Raw genomic sequence first — 16,769 nt, forward strand, 5'->3', positions numbered from 1 at the left:
CACGACAGAGAACATACAGAGTATGGGAGATACCTGAGAGAGATGACGACTACTCACAGTTTAGCCATACTGAATGGCTTAACGACTTTCCCATTGTCTACAGGTTTTACTTGTTTTCCACATAGACATGGGTCCAGCACTGTAGACTATCTTCTGACACATCCGAGCTTTATCTCTCACATTCAGGATTTCACAGTGGGGCCCAGGCCAGTTGGGATAGCAGTAGATCATGCACTTTTAACATTATCAGTCTCCTTTGAGTACAATACATCTCAGGCCTCACGGGGTGGTGGACATACACGCTATACTTTTACACCAGAGACTGACTCAGTCTATGTAGAGGAGATACGTAGGCTTTTATGCACATCAGAGCCAGTATACACAGTGGAGGAGATCACATCTATGCTGACAGTGACATTACATGGGGCAGCGACAGAGGCATATCCACACACTCAGCCGGGGCAGAGACGTCTTTCTGGACACATGCCTCAGAACAACTGGTATGATGAGGAGTGTAGACAGAGGAGAGCTCAGATACAGCGGGACCTTACATTGGGAGTGATCACCTATAGACAGTCTCGCATTGCTACACGACGACTAGTGCGGCGGAAGAAGCAAGCTTTCTTGGTCCAGATGGAGCAAGATTTATATCAGCTCTTCCTTAGTAGAGATTCAGGAGAGGCTTGGCGTCTATTCCATGAGAAGTCTCCCCCACCAGTGATTACTTCTACAGAGATATGGGGGCAGTATGCAACATCTTTATACACTGTACCTGGACAACCACCATTACCAGACCCACCACAGCCATGTCCGGCTACGAGCACCTTCTTTACCACTGAGATGGTAAAGGAGGCCATTGACAGGATGAAGACCATACGGGCACATGATCATGAGGGTTTGGTAGCAGAGCACATTATACATGCTGGGGATTTGTTGGCAGAGATGCTTGCACGGCTATTCAACCGTGTCATGTGTGAGGGTCTCCCTGAGTCTTGGAGATTATCTACTATTGTACCTATCTTCAAGACAGGTGACCCCACAGTGCCGGGGAATTACCGTACTATCATGGTAGGACACACATTGGCACGGTTATATGCATCCATCCTCGAGCATAGGCTGAGCAGTTGGGCAGAGATTATGGGCATACGAGCACCTGGGCAGGCTGGTTTCAGAAGGGGTTTCTCCACACTAGATCATGTCTTTACACTCAGAGCTATCATTGAGGAGGGTCGAGCACATGGTAGACGGATATATTGCAGCTTTGTGGATTTTCGCAAAGCGTTTGACACAGTGCCGAGGGCCAGATTGATGCACCGGCTTATGGAATTGGGGGTACCCACAGAGCTGATGTGGGGGATCATGGCATTGTACAGTTCAGTGATGGGTCATGTACGCACATCAGAGGGGATATCCGACATAGTTCACTCCACCATCGGAGTGAAACAGGGATGCCCACTGTCCTCTACTTTATTTGGCATGTATGTTGATGGGGTCTCTGATTATATTGACAGAGGAGGAGATAGAGGTGCTCAGCTTGCAGGGACATGGATCCCTCTTTTATTGTATGCTGACGATATCGTGTTGATATCAGAATCGCCAGAGGGTATGCAGAGACATTTGGACGCATTGCATAGTTTTGCAGAGGATAGTGGATTGTCTGTCAACCTTGGTAAGACCAAGGTCATGGTATTTAATACCACGCCACAGTGGGTTAGGAGATCAGCACCTACTTTCACATATGGTCAGGACAGTATGGAGTACACTGATGCATACACATATCTTGGGGTGGTCTTTAGTGGACCGAGGTTCACACTGAAAATGGCAACAGACACTAGATTGACTCGTGCCTATGCAGCCCTAGGTGGTTTAGAGAGGATTTGTTCGCAAGTTCAGTTCCAGGAACCTCGAACAAAGCTCTGGCTTTTCGATACTTTGGTCGCTTCAGTTATGCACTACGCGGTTCAGGTTTGGGGACCGTCTATTGACAGTGCTGGATGGACTAATATGGAGAGACCCCTGATATCTATGATTTCTAGGCTGATTAGAGCCAAGGCCTCAGTCCCACATGACATCATACGAGCGGAGCTGGCTGCCCCACCTATGGAGGTTGAGGCACTCACCAGATCAGTATCATTTGTACACAGCTTATGGGACACCACCAGGGACAGGTATGCCAGGCTTGCTCTCGAGTCATCCAGACAGCTGGCATTACAGGGAGATACATCATGTTGGTATGCACAGATGAGCTCATGGTTTCAGAGGCATGGTTTCAGCATATACAGGCTGCCCCCTTTCCAGTATTCTCTTGATGCACCATCCTTGGCTCTTACACGGATGGAGACTACTAGACTCATTCGGCAGGATCTTATCCAGCTTGATAGCAAGAGGACATGGATAGAACCATCACGGGAGTTGGGTACGAAGAGGGTTTTCTATAGAGAACATCTTCTTCAACTCACGACAGACGGATTTGTCACACGGCCCAGTTACATGGACACACATCTATCTCATAGGTTACGATGTGCTATTGGCCAGATTCGCACATCTTCACACCAGCTTGGGATTGAGACAGGTAGATTCAGAGGCATACTAGCAAACAGTAGGATATGTCAGTTATGCCATGCAGAGCCAGAGACAGAGTTTCACTACATATGTCGCTGCACAGTCTACTATGAGATACGGGGACGCTTTCATTGTCTATTCAGAGATGCTTTTGACTCGTTAGACAGAGTCATGAGATATCAGGATCAAAGATGTCTCGGATTATTCCTACTTGAGATTCAGAGACATAGAGACGCTCTACTGAATGGGCAAAGACAGAGACAGTCCCAGAGACGCATCTCAGAGAGTCAGAGGGGACACCACCACCAGAGAGCTCGGTTCCCACCCATACACACATCAGCGGTACTCTCATTGATCGAGCTACAGAGTTAGGGAGATCGAGACGACCGCGACTGAGGAGGGGAGCCACGCAGCATCGGCGGAGATTGCGGCAGAGGATCCACAGGATTCTAGCACGACACCCAGAATGTCGATCGGGATAGGCTTCATGCTACTGTTATATTGTATCATGGTGACACTTATCCCCACTTTGTACCTTTATGGTGATACCATTGCTCAGCCTACTAGCCACCCATAGGAGTCGGTAGCACTCCTATCAGTTCTTTGTTTGTAGTTTTCTTGTTTGTACCCAGACTTGGTACTAGACTCATCATTGTAATCAGTTGGTCTCATAGGTCATTTTGGCCTCTTGTAGACGTTAATATATCATTTCATTTCATTTCATTTCTCTCTCTCTCAACCTCGAGCTTGACTTGACACGAGATGGGATGCGAGCAGCCTGTGAACAAGGCAGCGTGCAGCTCTCTCTCTCTGTGAGCCTATGCGAGCTGCTACTGGCAGAAGCTTGGAGCTAAGCAGGAGAAGGCGTTGCCTTGCAGTCCCACCTTCCCCCCCCCCCCTCCCGCCTCCTCCCCCTCGGGCTCCCCTGCTGCTCCCGCTCCCTCTATTGCTCTCTCTCTCTCTCTCTGTGAGAGCAGCGTAGATACCCACGCGAGCAGGTTCTGTGCGAGCAGAAGAGTTCTCTGCAGAGGGGAGGCCCAAAGGACATCCTACGCGAGCGCGCTGGTGACCCTACGCGCTGGACATCCTACGCGTTTTTTCACTTTTTTTTCACTTACATCCTACGCGATTTTTTCATTTCATCCTACGCGCTGGTGTCCTGCGCGAGCTGCTGTCCCATGCGACCTCCTACGCAAGCTGCTATCCTACGCGAATTGTCCTACTCCGCTGCTATCCTACGCGCTGCTGTCCTACGCGAGCAGGTCTCTCCCTCTGCAGCGGGACGCAGTCTCTCTCTCTCGCAGCAACCTGCACACAGAGGCAGAGACAAATATCTCCTACTATCTCCTACGTTAAAGTTTAAAGTCCCTCACCCTAGTACCCTACACCACATTTGTGGCTCGGGTTCGATGGATCCGCCTACCGAAGGGGAAGGGCCGGGTGTAGATAGCTACACCACCCCAAAAAAAAGACGGCTACTCTCAAATAGAGAAACAGAGATACTGTACTATCACCACGATCCTTACAAGTTGGGAAAACCTCAAGGATACATGATGAGCTACTGATGGAGAAGGTCCAGGTGATGCTCAAATCAAAGCTAAACTATATGAGGGATGACATCAGGAAAGAAATGCACGCGAACACTGAGAGCTACAGGAACTCCATGTATGGAGACATGATGAGAGAACTAAGGAGAGAGATCCGGGGGATACAGAATGAGGAAATTCAGATCCTGAAAACGGAATTACGAAACCTAATCAAGGCCGAAGTAAATGTAACAGAATGCGTTATGCAAAAGAAACTCGATGAGGCAATAGCAAGTTTTGAAGCATGGAGAACAAATATGGAAAAGCACAAGGGGGAAAAAGATGCAATAATCGAGGAGCTAAAAGGAGAACTTGCGGCTTGCAAATCTGCAACTAAGGAAAAGGGAGACGACAAACCCTCGGTGCTGAAGGAGCTCGAGGACATGAAGGATCAGATGAAAGCTCTACGGGAAGGAGATGAACAGAAATCGAAAACGGCATCTTCATGGGCGGAACGTCTTGTTAAGACACAAGAAAAGGTTGACGAAGCAGAGAAATGGATTGAAGATGCGAAGAAAGGAAAGGCCTAGATGCCTGAGACCACACCTACCTCCACCATTATTAATATGACCATTGAGGAAGAGCAGAAAAGGAAGAATCGGGGTCTGCATGTGCGGGTCACAGGAGTCAAAGACAAAGAGAATGTAGATGAAGAAGTGAGGGAACTGCTACAACGCATGGGCATCACAGAGCCTACTCAAACAAGTGCATGGAGAGTGGGCAAGAAAGAAATCGAAGAGAAGGGAAACGTAAAGGATAGGCCACTTATTCTCCGCTTCCCGAATATAGAAATAAGAAAAGAATTTCTAAAGAAGAGGCCAACTCTTAAGAAAACCGGTATTTTCCTAGGAGATGACCTTACATTGGCACAAGTGGCACACATGCAAGAGTTGATGCCAGAGATCAAGGCAGCAAGAGAAAAGGGGAAAATCCCCTTTTATAGAGGAGGAAAAGTAGTGGTTCTGGAAAAGCGCTCATCATGACGGTGCGAGACCTATGGGGCGACGCTCCGGATAGCGGCATGGAATTGTAATAGATCATATAGGCTAGATGTAGGTGCCTTTGAAGACAACTTTAGGGACAGAGACATAGTTTTCTACTTCGAGACACACCAGATACCGGGACAGCTTATGCCACATGTGAAGGGGTATTTATGGGAAACAGTTGGTCGACCAGACAAGAGATCTCTGCGAGGTAGCCGGGGTTCAGGAGGAGTAGCAGTCTTATTTAAAGAGGAGCTGAAACCACTACTACAGATTATCAAGAAAGATGAACAAGCAAGATATATGTGGGTGAGAATGAGAGCCGAGACAGGTAGATTTCTATATATCGCTATATGCTACTTCCCTCCAAGTACATCAGTCTACTCCTCACCTAAAGGACAGTCCCCTTTCTCCATATTGAATAATGACATATGGAAGTTCTCTAGAGATGGAGACATCGTTCTCTTAGGAGACTTTAATGCCAGAACGGCCAACTCTCAAGCAGTATTCTATGATACTTCTGAGGAAATGCTCAGAGAAGTGGATTTATTACAGGAGGGGCTTACTAGAAACTCACAGGATAAAGAACACACTGAATATGGGAGACATCTCATGGAAATGGCAACTACACATGGTTTGGCCATACTTAATGGTCTAGAGAATTTCCCTTTATCTGGGGGGTTCACATGCTTCCCGCACAGGCATGGGGCCAGTACAGTGGATTATGTCATGACTTCACCAAGCTTTATTTCTAGTATCGAGGACTTTAAGGTGGGACCCAGACCGGTTGGGATTGCAGTGGATCATGCTCTCTTGACCTTATCAATCGCCTTCCAATACAATGCCTCTCAAGTACAAAGGAAGAAAAGACACACAAGATATACTTTCACGCCAAAGACCGATTCAGTCTATGTGGAAAAGATCTATAATAGGATGTGGTCAGCCGAGCCAGTATATACTGTAGAGGAGATTACTTCTCAGCTAACAGAGATACTACATGGAGCAGCACAAGAGGCATACCCACATACTCAGCCTGACCAGAAGAGAGGATCTGGGAACATGCCTCAAAACAGTTGGTACGACGAGGAATGCAGAGAGACGAGAACCCAGGTCCAGAAAGAGCTTACACTTGCGATCATCACATATAAGCAGTCTCGGATTGCTCTTCGGCATATAGTACGTCGCAAGAAAAGGGCATTTTTAGCCAAACTGGAGAAGGATTTATATCAGCTCTTCTTGAGTCAAGACTCACATGAGGCCTGGCGTTTATTTCACGAGCACTCATCGCCTCCGACAATTACTTCTCCTGAGATTTGGGGTCAATATGTAACATCATTATATACGGTATCTGGACAGCCTCCATTACCAGATCCACTAGAGCCATGCCCTGCTACTAGTACTTTCTTTACTACGGAAATGGTGGAAAAAGCCATTGATAAGATGAAGACAAGAAGAGCATATGATCATGAGGGTGTAGTAGCAGAACATCTGACCCATGCAAGGGATCTACTTTCAGAAGTCCTTGCTCGTCTGTTTAATCGGGTCATGTGTGAAGGATTACCTGAATCTTGGAAATTATCTACTATCGTACCTATTTTCAAGTCAGGGGATCCTATGATACCCGGAAACTACCGTACCATTATGGTGGGACACACATTGACCCGACTGTACGCATCCATTCTGGAACAAAAATTGAGTAGATAGATGGGCAGAGAATGAGGGCATAAGGGCAACAGGACAAGCTGGATTCAGGAGGGGTTATTCCACTTTAGATCATATTCTTACGCTCAGAACCATTATTGAGGAAGGAAGAGCAAGCGGGAGAAGGATGTATTGTTGCTTTGTGGACTTTCAGAAAGCTTTTGATACAATACCAAGGGCCAGATTGATGCGCAGAATGCAAGAGTTAGGGGTCCCCAAAGAGATTATCTGGGGGATCATGGCCTTATACGGGTCAGTAACTGGCTATGTACGTACTCCAGAAGGGGACTCCGACATTGTTCATTCCACCGTTGGAGTAAAGCAGGGATGCCCACTGTCCCCTACTTTATTTGGTATGTATATAGATGAGGTATCAGATTACATTGATAGAGAGGGTGACACAGGTGCTCAACTTGCAGGGTCATGGATCCTTTTGTTGTTATATGCAGATGATATTGTATTGATAGCAGAATCACCAGATGGAATGCAGAGGCAGTTAGATGCATTACACAAATTCGCGGAGCTTAACACCACACCGCAGTGGGTTAGGAGATCGGGACCTACATTTGCATATGGCCAGGATATAGTAGAGTACACAGATGCATACACATACCTTGGTGTGGTATTTACAGGACTGAAGTTTACTCTTAAGAAAGCAGCGGATGCTAGATTGTCCAGAGCCTCTGCGGCCTTGGGAGGGTTGGAGAGGATGTGTTCACAAGTGCAGTTTCAGGAACCACGAACAAAACTTTGGCTCTTTGATACTGTGGTGGCTTCGGCTATGCTTTATGGGGTCCAGATTTGGGGACCATCTGTGGATCATGATAATTGGAAGTCAATGGAGAGACCTTTGGTATCTATGATTTCCCGAATGATTAGAGCCAAGGCCTCCGTACCGCACGCGATTACCCGAGCGGAACTAGCTGCCCCTCCGATAGAAATTGAAGATCTTACCAGATCAGTGTCCTTTATACATGGTTTATGGGATACAAATAATTGCCGATATACTAGATTGGCCCTCGAATCCTCTCGACAATTAGCAATGAAAGGAGATACATCATGCTGGTATACGCAACTGTCCTCGTGGTTTCAGAGACACGGGTTTAGTATGGAAAGATTACCCCCCTTCCAATACTCTCTTGAGGCTCCATCACTGGCAATCACACGAACGGAGATTAATAAAATCATCCGCCAGGATCTTATACGGTTGGACACTAAGAGGACATGGGTAGACCCTACACAAGAATTGGGCAGGAAGATGGCCGACTACAAAGAAAACTTCCTACAACTATCTGAAGATGGTTTTGTGATTCGCCCGAGCTACATGGATATCCACCTGTCTCATGGTTTGAGATGTGCTATTGGTCAGATTCGTACATCCTCACACCAGCTGGAAATTGAATTTGGCAGATTTAGGGGAATCCCACCTGAGAGCAGAATTTGAAAGTTATACGGAATGGAGCCGAAGACAGAATTACACTACATGTGCCATTGCACCGTATACTATGAGATACGTGGGCGTTTCCATTGCCTATTCAAAGAAGGCTTTGGACCTATAGAGTCATGCAATACCAAGATCAAAGGTGCTTAGGCATGTACCTACTGGAACTACATCGACACAGGGTTAATCTAATGAGAAGACAAAGAGCACTACAGCCTCAGAGGCAGATCACAGATTTCTTCGGATCGAGAGAAGTAGGAATGGAAGGGTAAGCAAGAGGCCAGCAGTGAGCACAAAGGAGTACCCACATTCATACCAAAGGCACCCTCATGGACAAGGCGATTGAGCTTAGGAAATCGAGACGACCACGACCGAGATGCAGAAGCACACTTCATCGGAGGAGACTACAACAAAGGATTAGAAGCATTCTAGCCAGACACCCAGAATGCTCCTAAGAAGTTTATCTAATACTTTGTATTTAGTTTTTCGCATTTATTTTCACACTTTTCAGACATTGTAACAGATTCACCACTTTTGTATCAGTTTGGTCTCATAGGTCACTCTGGCCTTTTTGAAGACATTAATATAACATTTCATTTCATTTCATTTCTCTCTCTCTCTCTCTCTCTCTCTCTCTCTCTCTCTCTCTCTCTCTCTCTCTCTCTCTCTCTCTCTCTCGGATGAGTTTTCGGACTATTTAGAACGTCAAGGAGACAGGATGGCTCAGCTAGCAGGGCAATGGATTCCGTGTACGGTGCAACGGAATGATTGTTTGCGCTTTGCTCAAGATGAGTGCTCTGAACTGTGCTCAAGGTTCCTTTTAGGGAGAGCCTTCCGTTCTTAGTGACAAAATGCTATGATCACAAACAAAGTGAATGGACACTGTGCGTGCAAGTGTATGAGACTGAGAGATAGAGAGAGAAGAGAGATACGACACCAGAGACGTAAAACCCTCCTCCGAAGGCCCCACTCTCGTCGACGAGAGTGGTCTACTTTTTGATTGCACAAAGTGGTACACTGACGATGCAATGGACTGATGCAACCTAGGACTATGTCAGTGACAACGACGGTGATGACGACGACAATTTAAGGGCTGAAATCTGTGGTCTTCTATTTGCTGAAAATCTGCTAATCTTTGGGCTGTTTTGGGTGGCTGAAAATGACTGTTTTGGCTGCGTTTTCGATGGCTGAAAATGGCTATCTTCTGCAACCAACTAGGGCTGAATCTGCTGCTAATCTTAACTGCTGAAAACGCTGCTCATCTGCTGCAACAATGGCTGAAAATGAAAAACGCTAGCAGATCTTGTATCGTTGATGAAAACGTTGGGGTTCTGAGCACTGTTGGCGATCATGGGAAGGCTGAAAACGCCAAGCAATCTAGGACTGTTGGTGAAGACCAAAACGCTAGGGTTGAGTGTCTGTGGCGATCAAGCAAGGCTGAAAAACGCCAGGGATGGGGAGGTGCTGAGGATGTCCAAAAACGCTAGGGCTTGGAGAGGGAATCGCCAAGCTTGGGGGTACCGCGAGTTCTTGCTGAGAAGACGCGTGTTGAGTGGGGAGCTCCTGCTGCCTCTACTGCCAGAGAGTGCTAACTTGGGTTTGCTTATATGTTTTCTTAGCAAAATTGCTCTACCTACTTTTGTTGGAAAGTCACTTCAAAACAATAAGTGAAAAATACCAAAAATAGGGAAAATAGGCTAAATGCACTGGAAAATTCCCCTAATTGATTCTAATTTATTCTGATGGGATTACTGATGATCATGATGTGTGCAACCAGAGGATATGCATCTATACTAAGTGACTAGGCATGCACGGTCTACGAATAGACTCACAAAAGTGCCAGATCACTTCTAAATCTAGACTGACTGGATTGACTGAACCCTGATCATGCTGTAGCTTCTCCACGGACACATAGGGTTGGATGTGTCACGTGACATCCCCTTGAGGTACTGGTACCGAATTGTATGGCGTCGAGGGAGATCGCCAACAATATCCGGAATCATGGAAGGGACTCTTCGCCGGCCCACTCTGATGTGTGGGTCGTGCGGTACTTGAACTTCATAAAGGTCTGTAACGCTTGCTTCTTTGGGCCGCGCCGAAAGCGAGACAAAGTCTCCTGTGGCTCCTTCGATGCTTCAACTTCGTCAAGAGACATGCTTCTTTCTTCTTCAAGAATCTCCATGGCTGAAAATTCATAAAACCATTTCCAACACAAAACCATGAACATACCTATTCGATGTAAAGTGAGTGGAAAAAATCTTGTCTTCCTCAAAGACTGTGCATGCAATGTAGATGAACAAAGAGACGGAGTGACAACCCGTTCATCAAACACATGCAAACAATGAGATCGAATCTTTCTCTTTTGATCTAGAGCAATCAACTGTAGCAATTCACAACGAAAATGCCCACGCTTGGTGCTCATACCTTCATGTGCTCGTTCGGAAACTATGTCATGCCAAGGAAGAGACATAGAATGTGACTTCCTGACATACAGACTTTTCAACTTTTCATGAAAAATCCGCATACATTCGTGCTCATCCATGAGAGAAACGTGTTCAACATACAATATGTCATGCCTAGGAAAAGGGATCACATAAAGATGCTGACTAAAATACAGAAAACGATCACGAATGAAACATTCGAACAATGCGTGCGTATCAATCATGCGAACACATAATACTTCCTATGAGGGTTCTTTGGATCTAGGCTTGAGAGCCAAGATTGATCCGTCGTGATTGATCGAATCTACAACGAGGTTAGCTTCGCTAGAAAAAGCATCCACTAACACATCATCCTTGTGAACTATCACATCATCTTCATGCAACTCATCATGCTTGTGAGAAATCACATCTTGATCATGCAAATCATCATGCTTATCTTTGTCATCCAACCCATCATTCAAATCATCATGCTTCTCATAATCATGCAAATTCTGTGTGTCTTGCTGTGGAGAAAAAGAGACTGAGAGAGTCTCCTTCTCCTAAATCCTTTCAATCTTGTCCTGCATATTAGCAATGAGAGATGGAGAATGAACAATATCCTCTCCATGAATGACAATAGGAGAATCACTTGTGGCATTGAGAGTTAAAGTGTTAGCCGCAAAATCCATGAGAACGTTATTATCACGAAACCATCGAATGCCTAAAATCATATCACATCCTAAGAGAGGAAACAACAAATCTTCTAGTGAAGGCAGCTTGTTGAATTCCAAAAAACACATCAAGGTACTCCTCCGTGATGAGAGCGTCCATACCGGGAACAAAGTCAGAGACCTCGAAAGGAGATCTCGGACTAACTTCGAAGCGGGCTCTCTCAACAAGACAAGGACTGATCACATCATGCATACTACATGGGTCAAACAATATGACAAAACGCTGCCCGGACGTACGACCATAACATTTAATGAGAGAATCATCAATGGGAGGGTCATGAGAAACTTGAGGCACACTCGTGTTATCATTAATTGCATTGACAGAGGAAGTGAGTTATGTGGATTCTTTACATTCATTCGATTCAAGCTTAGGACATGTTCTTTTTATGTGACCCTTAATGTGACAATGAAAATGACCTTCCTTAGAATAAGTGCTTTGCTCTTCCGACGTGATGTATCCTCCTATAATTCCTTTGTGCTACCTTTTCATCTGGAGTAAGCTTAGGTTTAGCTATTGTGTTAGCTTTACCCTTAGATTCATTGGAAGAATTCTTTTCTAAGAGACTGTTGGAAGATTGGTTAGAAGAGTTACCATTCTTACCAGTCTTACCGTTCTTACCGTTCTGAGGGTTCTGAGAAGTCTGCGAGGTACTTGTGGAAGTCTTATTCTCCTTAGGCTTTCCCTTGTTGTGCTTCATCTCCTATGTGAGAGCAATCGCTACCGCCTTGTTGAGATCGATTGGATCGAGCACCTCGACATCGTACTTGATATACTCGTCCAATCCAAAGAGAAAAGCCTCTTTGCGCTCATCATCCGATTTGCGTGATTGAGTACCTAGCTGCAAAACACGATTAGAAAATGACATAACCGGCATACCATTTTGCTTGAGAGCGCACCAGTCATCCTTCAATCGTGCGAGGTACTGAGGTGGCATAAACCGCGCCTTGAGCTTGTCTTAATAATCAGCCCAATTGAAGGGAAGGGGCGTGAATTCGTCAGCTTCCTCTAGGTGCGCGGCTAGCTCTGCCTCTTGCCATGCGTGGTACCAATTGATGGCATCACCGGCAAGGTACATAGCTGCCGTCAAAACCTTGCTATTTCCTATCTTCTTAGTTGTCGTAAAATAAGCATTAAATTGATGCAACCAAGAATGAATAACTGTAGCATCCATCTTACCGTCATACTTACTGAAAGTCAACTTCTCTGTGACTGGATGGTTGGAATCCGCATCGTGGCTTGCACCACTTGATGAACTCCCACGATCTTTGGGTTGTTCGGTCTTCGAAGCTAGCACGTCGAAGCAATTCTTAAGTGCGTAGCTCTCTTTGAGCTTCACGCTCGGTCTCCAAAGCCAATCTTTGAGCCAGGGTTGTTTTCGTCCATCGGACGGAACGAGGCGTCCGGTGGCGTCCCGTTCGTTCAAGGCGTCCGATCCGTCCAGTGGCTTTTTTAGTCCATTTGACCAGTCAACGGTCACTTTGACCATTTTGAGAATTTTTTACTGCACTTCTTTTTGGGAGGTTTTTGGGTTGCCTTTTGGCATAGGGATCCCTCCCACCTAGCCTAGGATCCCCCCCCTCACCTCCCACATGCCTTGAGCCTCATCTCTCTCTCTCTCTCTCTCTCTCTCTCTCTCTCTCTCTCTCTCTCTCTCTCTCTCTCTCTCTCTCTCTCTCATGTTGCGGAGGAAGCTCTTAGACTTTTGTGTCTCTCATATCATTTTTGCCCCTACTTCCAAGTTCCACTTTCTACACGTTGAGGCTTAAAAGGCCTACTTCTTTGTATCATCTCGATTATCAAATGTCAACTTAGCTTTTTGATTTATGACATATGTAATGCGAATCGCGGTTCATGCCCATTGTGTCTCTTGATTTTCGACTCTTGAGTGTCAGCACTTGGCACTTGCAAGTTGCCTTTTTGTCCAATGTCATAATCAATTGTCTAATTGTCTCAAGTGTAAAATCTAGGCTTAAGAATTGCGTGTTTTTAGTTTTGAACGTACGTAACCATGTAGTACGACATAAAATTTTCTAGTTCGATGAGTATTGTACGTCTTCGTACGTGGACAAAACGTACGTGACCGTACGAGACCACCCTACTTTGAGCTTCACGATCGGTCTCCAAAGCCAATCTTTGAGCTACACGCTCGGCCTCCAAGGCCGCGCTACGTGCTGCCTCGTCCGCCTTTCTTTGTTGTTTTCTTTCTTTGCGTTCGTCGCGCTCGCGTTCTAAAGCAAGGCGATTGTCTTCTTGTTGTGCGGCAAGTCTTGCTTTTCTTTCGTCGCGCTCACAGTCCTTAGCTTCTTGTTGTTTTGCTTTGCTTGCGAGTTGTGCCAACGCAACTCGATTCGTTTCTTGTTGTTGTGCCATCATGTCCAACATCGACTTGACCATCATCTTCATAGGAGTTAGTACAACTCGTGGCGTAGATGGCGAAGGGGGAGGGTCGAAAAAATCTCCTAGTGGGGAAAAATCTTCGCCGCCTCTCTCATGCTCATCACTTGTATGCGAAGTATCCATTCCGCTTCGGGTGACGACCATGCACTATGATCTTTGGTGCTTAAGTTCACAAGGAACTTGGGTTCTTGAGGGTCTTGGGTTCTTGGGTTCTTGTGTTCTTGAGGATCTTGAGGTTCTTGAGGTTTTCTTTCGCTTGCAAATCACGTTTGAGAAGGATCTTCTCTTCACCCGAGTTCTACTCTTTTCCGCGGGCGCACCCCTTGACAGCCTTGCGCTCACACCAAGGTTGCTTTTGCCCACCTCACGTCGATTGGCCGGCCGCTAAGTGCACAGTCCGCTCTCAATGAGTGAAAAGAGACACAAGGGGAAGCTGGACAAGCCCTTCTTTCTTGGGATTCCTATCACTCTTCAACAAAACACGATTAGAAATCGACACACCCAAGCGAACTTGGGTTCATGCGACCTCAACAAGCAAAAAAAATTCTTGTGGTTCTTGTGGTTCTTTCCTTGAGTGATACAGAACACTGCCAAAGCTCTGATACCAATGTAAGGTGCAACGGAATGATTGTTTGCGCTTTGCTCAAGATGAGTGCTCCAAATTGTGCTCAAGGTTCCTTTTGTTCTTATGGAAGGGAGAGCTTTCCGTTCTTAGTGAGAGAATGCTATGATCACAAACAAAGTGAATGGACACTGTGCGTGCAAGTGTATGAGACTGAGAGATAGAGAGAGAAGAGAGATACGACACCAAAGACGTTGTAAAACCCTCCTCCGAAGGCCCCACTCTCGTCGGCGAGAGTGGTCTACTTTTTGATTGCACATAGTGGTACAATGACGATGCAATGGATTGATGCAACCTGGGACTATGTCGGTGACGACGACGGTGATGACGACGACAACTTAAGGGCTGAAATCTATGGTCTTCTATCTGCTGAAAATCTGCTAATCGTTGGGCTGTTTTGGGTGGCTGAAATCTATGGTCTTCTATCTGCTGAAAATCTGCTAATCGTTGGGCTGTTTTGGGTGGCTGAAAATGACTGTTTTGGCTGCGTTTTCGAGGGCTGAAAATGGCTATCTTCTGCAACCAACTAGGGTTGAATCTGCTGCTAATCTTAACTGCTGAAAACGCTGCTCATCTGCTGCAACAATGGCTGAAAATGAAAAACGCTAGCAGATCTTGTATCGTTGATGAAAGCGCTGGGGTTCTGAGCACTGCTGGAGATCATGGGAAGGCTGAAAATGCCAGGCAATCTGGGACTGTTGGTGAAGACCAAAACGCTAGGGTTGAGTGTCTGTGGCGATCAAGCAAGGCTGAAAAATGCCAGGGATGGGGAGGTGCTGAGGATGTCCAAAAACGCTAGGGCTTGGAGAGGGAATCGCCAAGCTTGGGGGTACCACGAGTTCTTGCTGAGAAGATGCCTGTTGAGCGGGGAGCTCCTGCTGCCTCTTCTGCAAGAAAGTGCTAACTTGGGTTTGCTTATATATTTTTTTAGCAAAATTGCCCTACCTACTTTTGTTGGAAAGTCACTTCAAAATAATAAGTGAAAAATACCAAAAATAGGGAAAATAGGCTAAATGCACTGGAAAATTCCCCTAACTGATTCTAATGGATTCTGATGGGATTACTGATGATCATGATGTGTGCAACCAGAGGATATGCATCTACACTAAGTGACTGGGCATGCACGATCTACGAATAGACTCACAAAAGTGCCAGATCACTTCTAAATCTAGACTGACTAGACTGACTGAACCCTGATCATGTTGTAGCTTGTCCACGGACACATAGGGTTGGATGTGTCACGTGACATTCCGTTGTTACTATATGCTGATGATATTGTGCTGATTTCTGACTCTCCAGAGGGGATGCACCATCATTTGGATGCTCTTCATACATTTGCTCGTGACAGTGGATTGTCTCTCAACCTGGGGTTATGGTGTTCAACACCACACCACAGTGGGTCAGGAGGTCAGCACCCACATTTACGTATGGCCAGGAGATTGTGGAGTACACAGATGCATATACTTATCTTGGGGTAGTCTTCGGTGGACCAGTGTTTTCACTAAAAGGAGAGCATCGGAGACTAGACTGACGAGAGCATATGCAACTTTGGGAGGGCTCGAGAGGATGTGTTTGCAGGTTCAATTTCAGGAACCGCAAACAAACTCTGGCTTTTTGACACTCTAGTGACTCCAGCTATGCTCTATGGAGTTCAGATATGGGGACCCTCAGTAGACCACCACAAGAGATCTGGCAACACAGACGGATGGAGATGTATGGAGAGGCCTCTAGTCTCTATGATCGCTCGGATGATTCAGGCTAAGGCCTCACTACCGCATGAGATTATCTGAGCCAAGCTAGCTGCCCCGCCCCCCCCCCCCCCCCCCCCCTCCTCTCGTGGTGGAGGCATTGACCAGATCAGTATCTTTATGCACAGTCTATGGGATCTCCCCAGGGACAGATACGCTCGGCTTGTCATGGAGTCATCCCAACAACTAGCTCTACAAGGGGATACAGCATGTTGGTATGGACAGATGACAGCATGGTTTCAGTCGCATGGTTTCAACATGGATAGATTGCCTCCGTTTCAATACTCCCTGGATGCACCCTCCCTGTCTCTCACGCGGACAGAGATCACCAGACTCATACGCCATGACCTGATCCAGCTAGATACCAAGAGCACATGGATACAGCCGACACAGGAGTTGGGCATGAAGATGGCCTTCTACAAAGAGCATCTTCTCCAACTCACGGAGGACGGCTTTGTGACTAGGCCTGCATACATGGATACGCACTTATCTCATGGGATAAGATGCGCTCTTGGGCAGATACGCACATCCTCACATCAGCTCCAGATCGAGACTAGCCAATTTCGAGGGGTGTCAG

At 46.3% G+C, this 16,769-nt stretch overlaps 1 protein-coding gene across 14 annotated transcripts in view; it reads right to left on the reverse strand.

The window, feature by feature from the left end:
• Positions 1-16,769, reverse strand: part of LOC147449581 (intraflagellar transport protein 172-like) — a 248,756-nt gene that overhangs the window by 220,350 nt on the left and 11,637 nt on the right. The window lies entirely within an intron of this gene.

Source organism: Adiantum capillus-veneris, chromosome 10 (assembly GCF_014529385.1).
Source record: "Adiantum capillus-veneris isolate H3 chromosome 10, ASM1452938v2, whole genome shotgun sequence".
In the NCBI taxonomy this organism is placed as follows: domain Eukaryota; kingdom Viridiplantae; phylum Streptophyta; class Polypodiopsida; order Polypodiales; family Pteridaceae; genus Adiantum; species Adiantum capillus-veneris.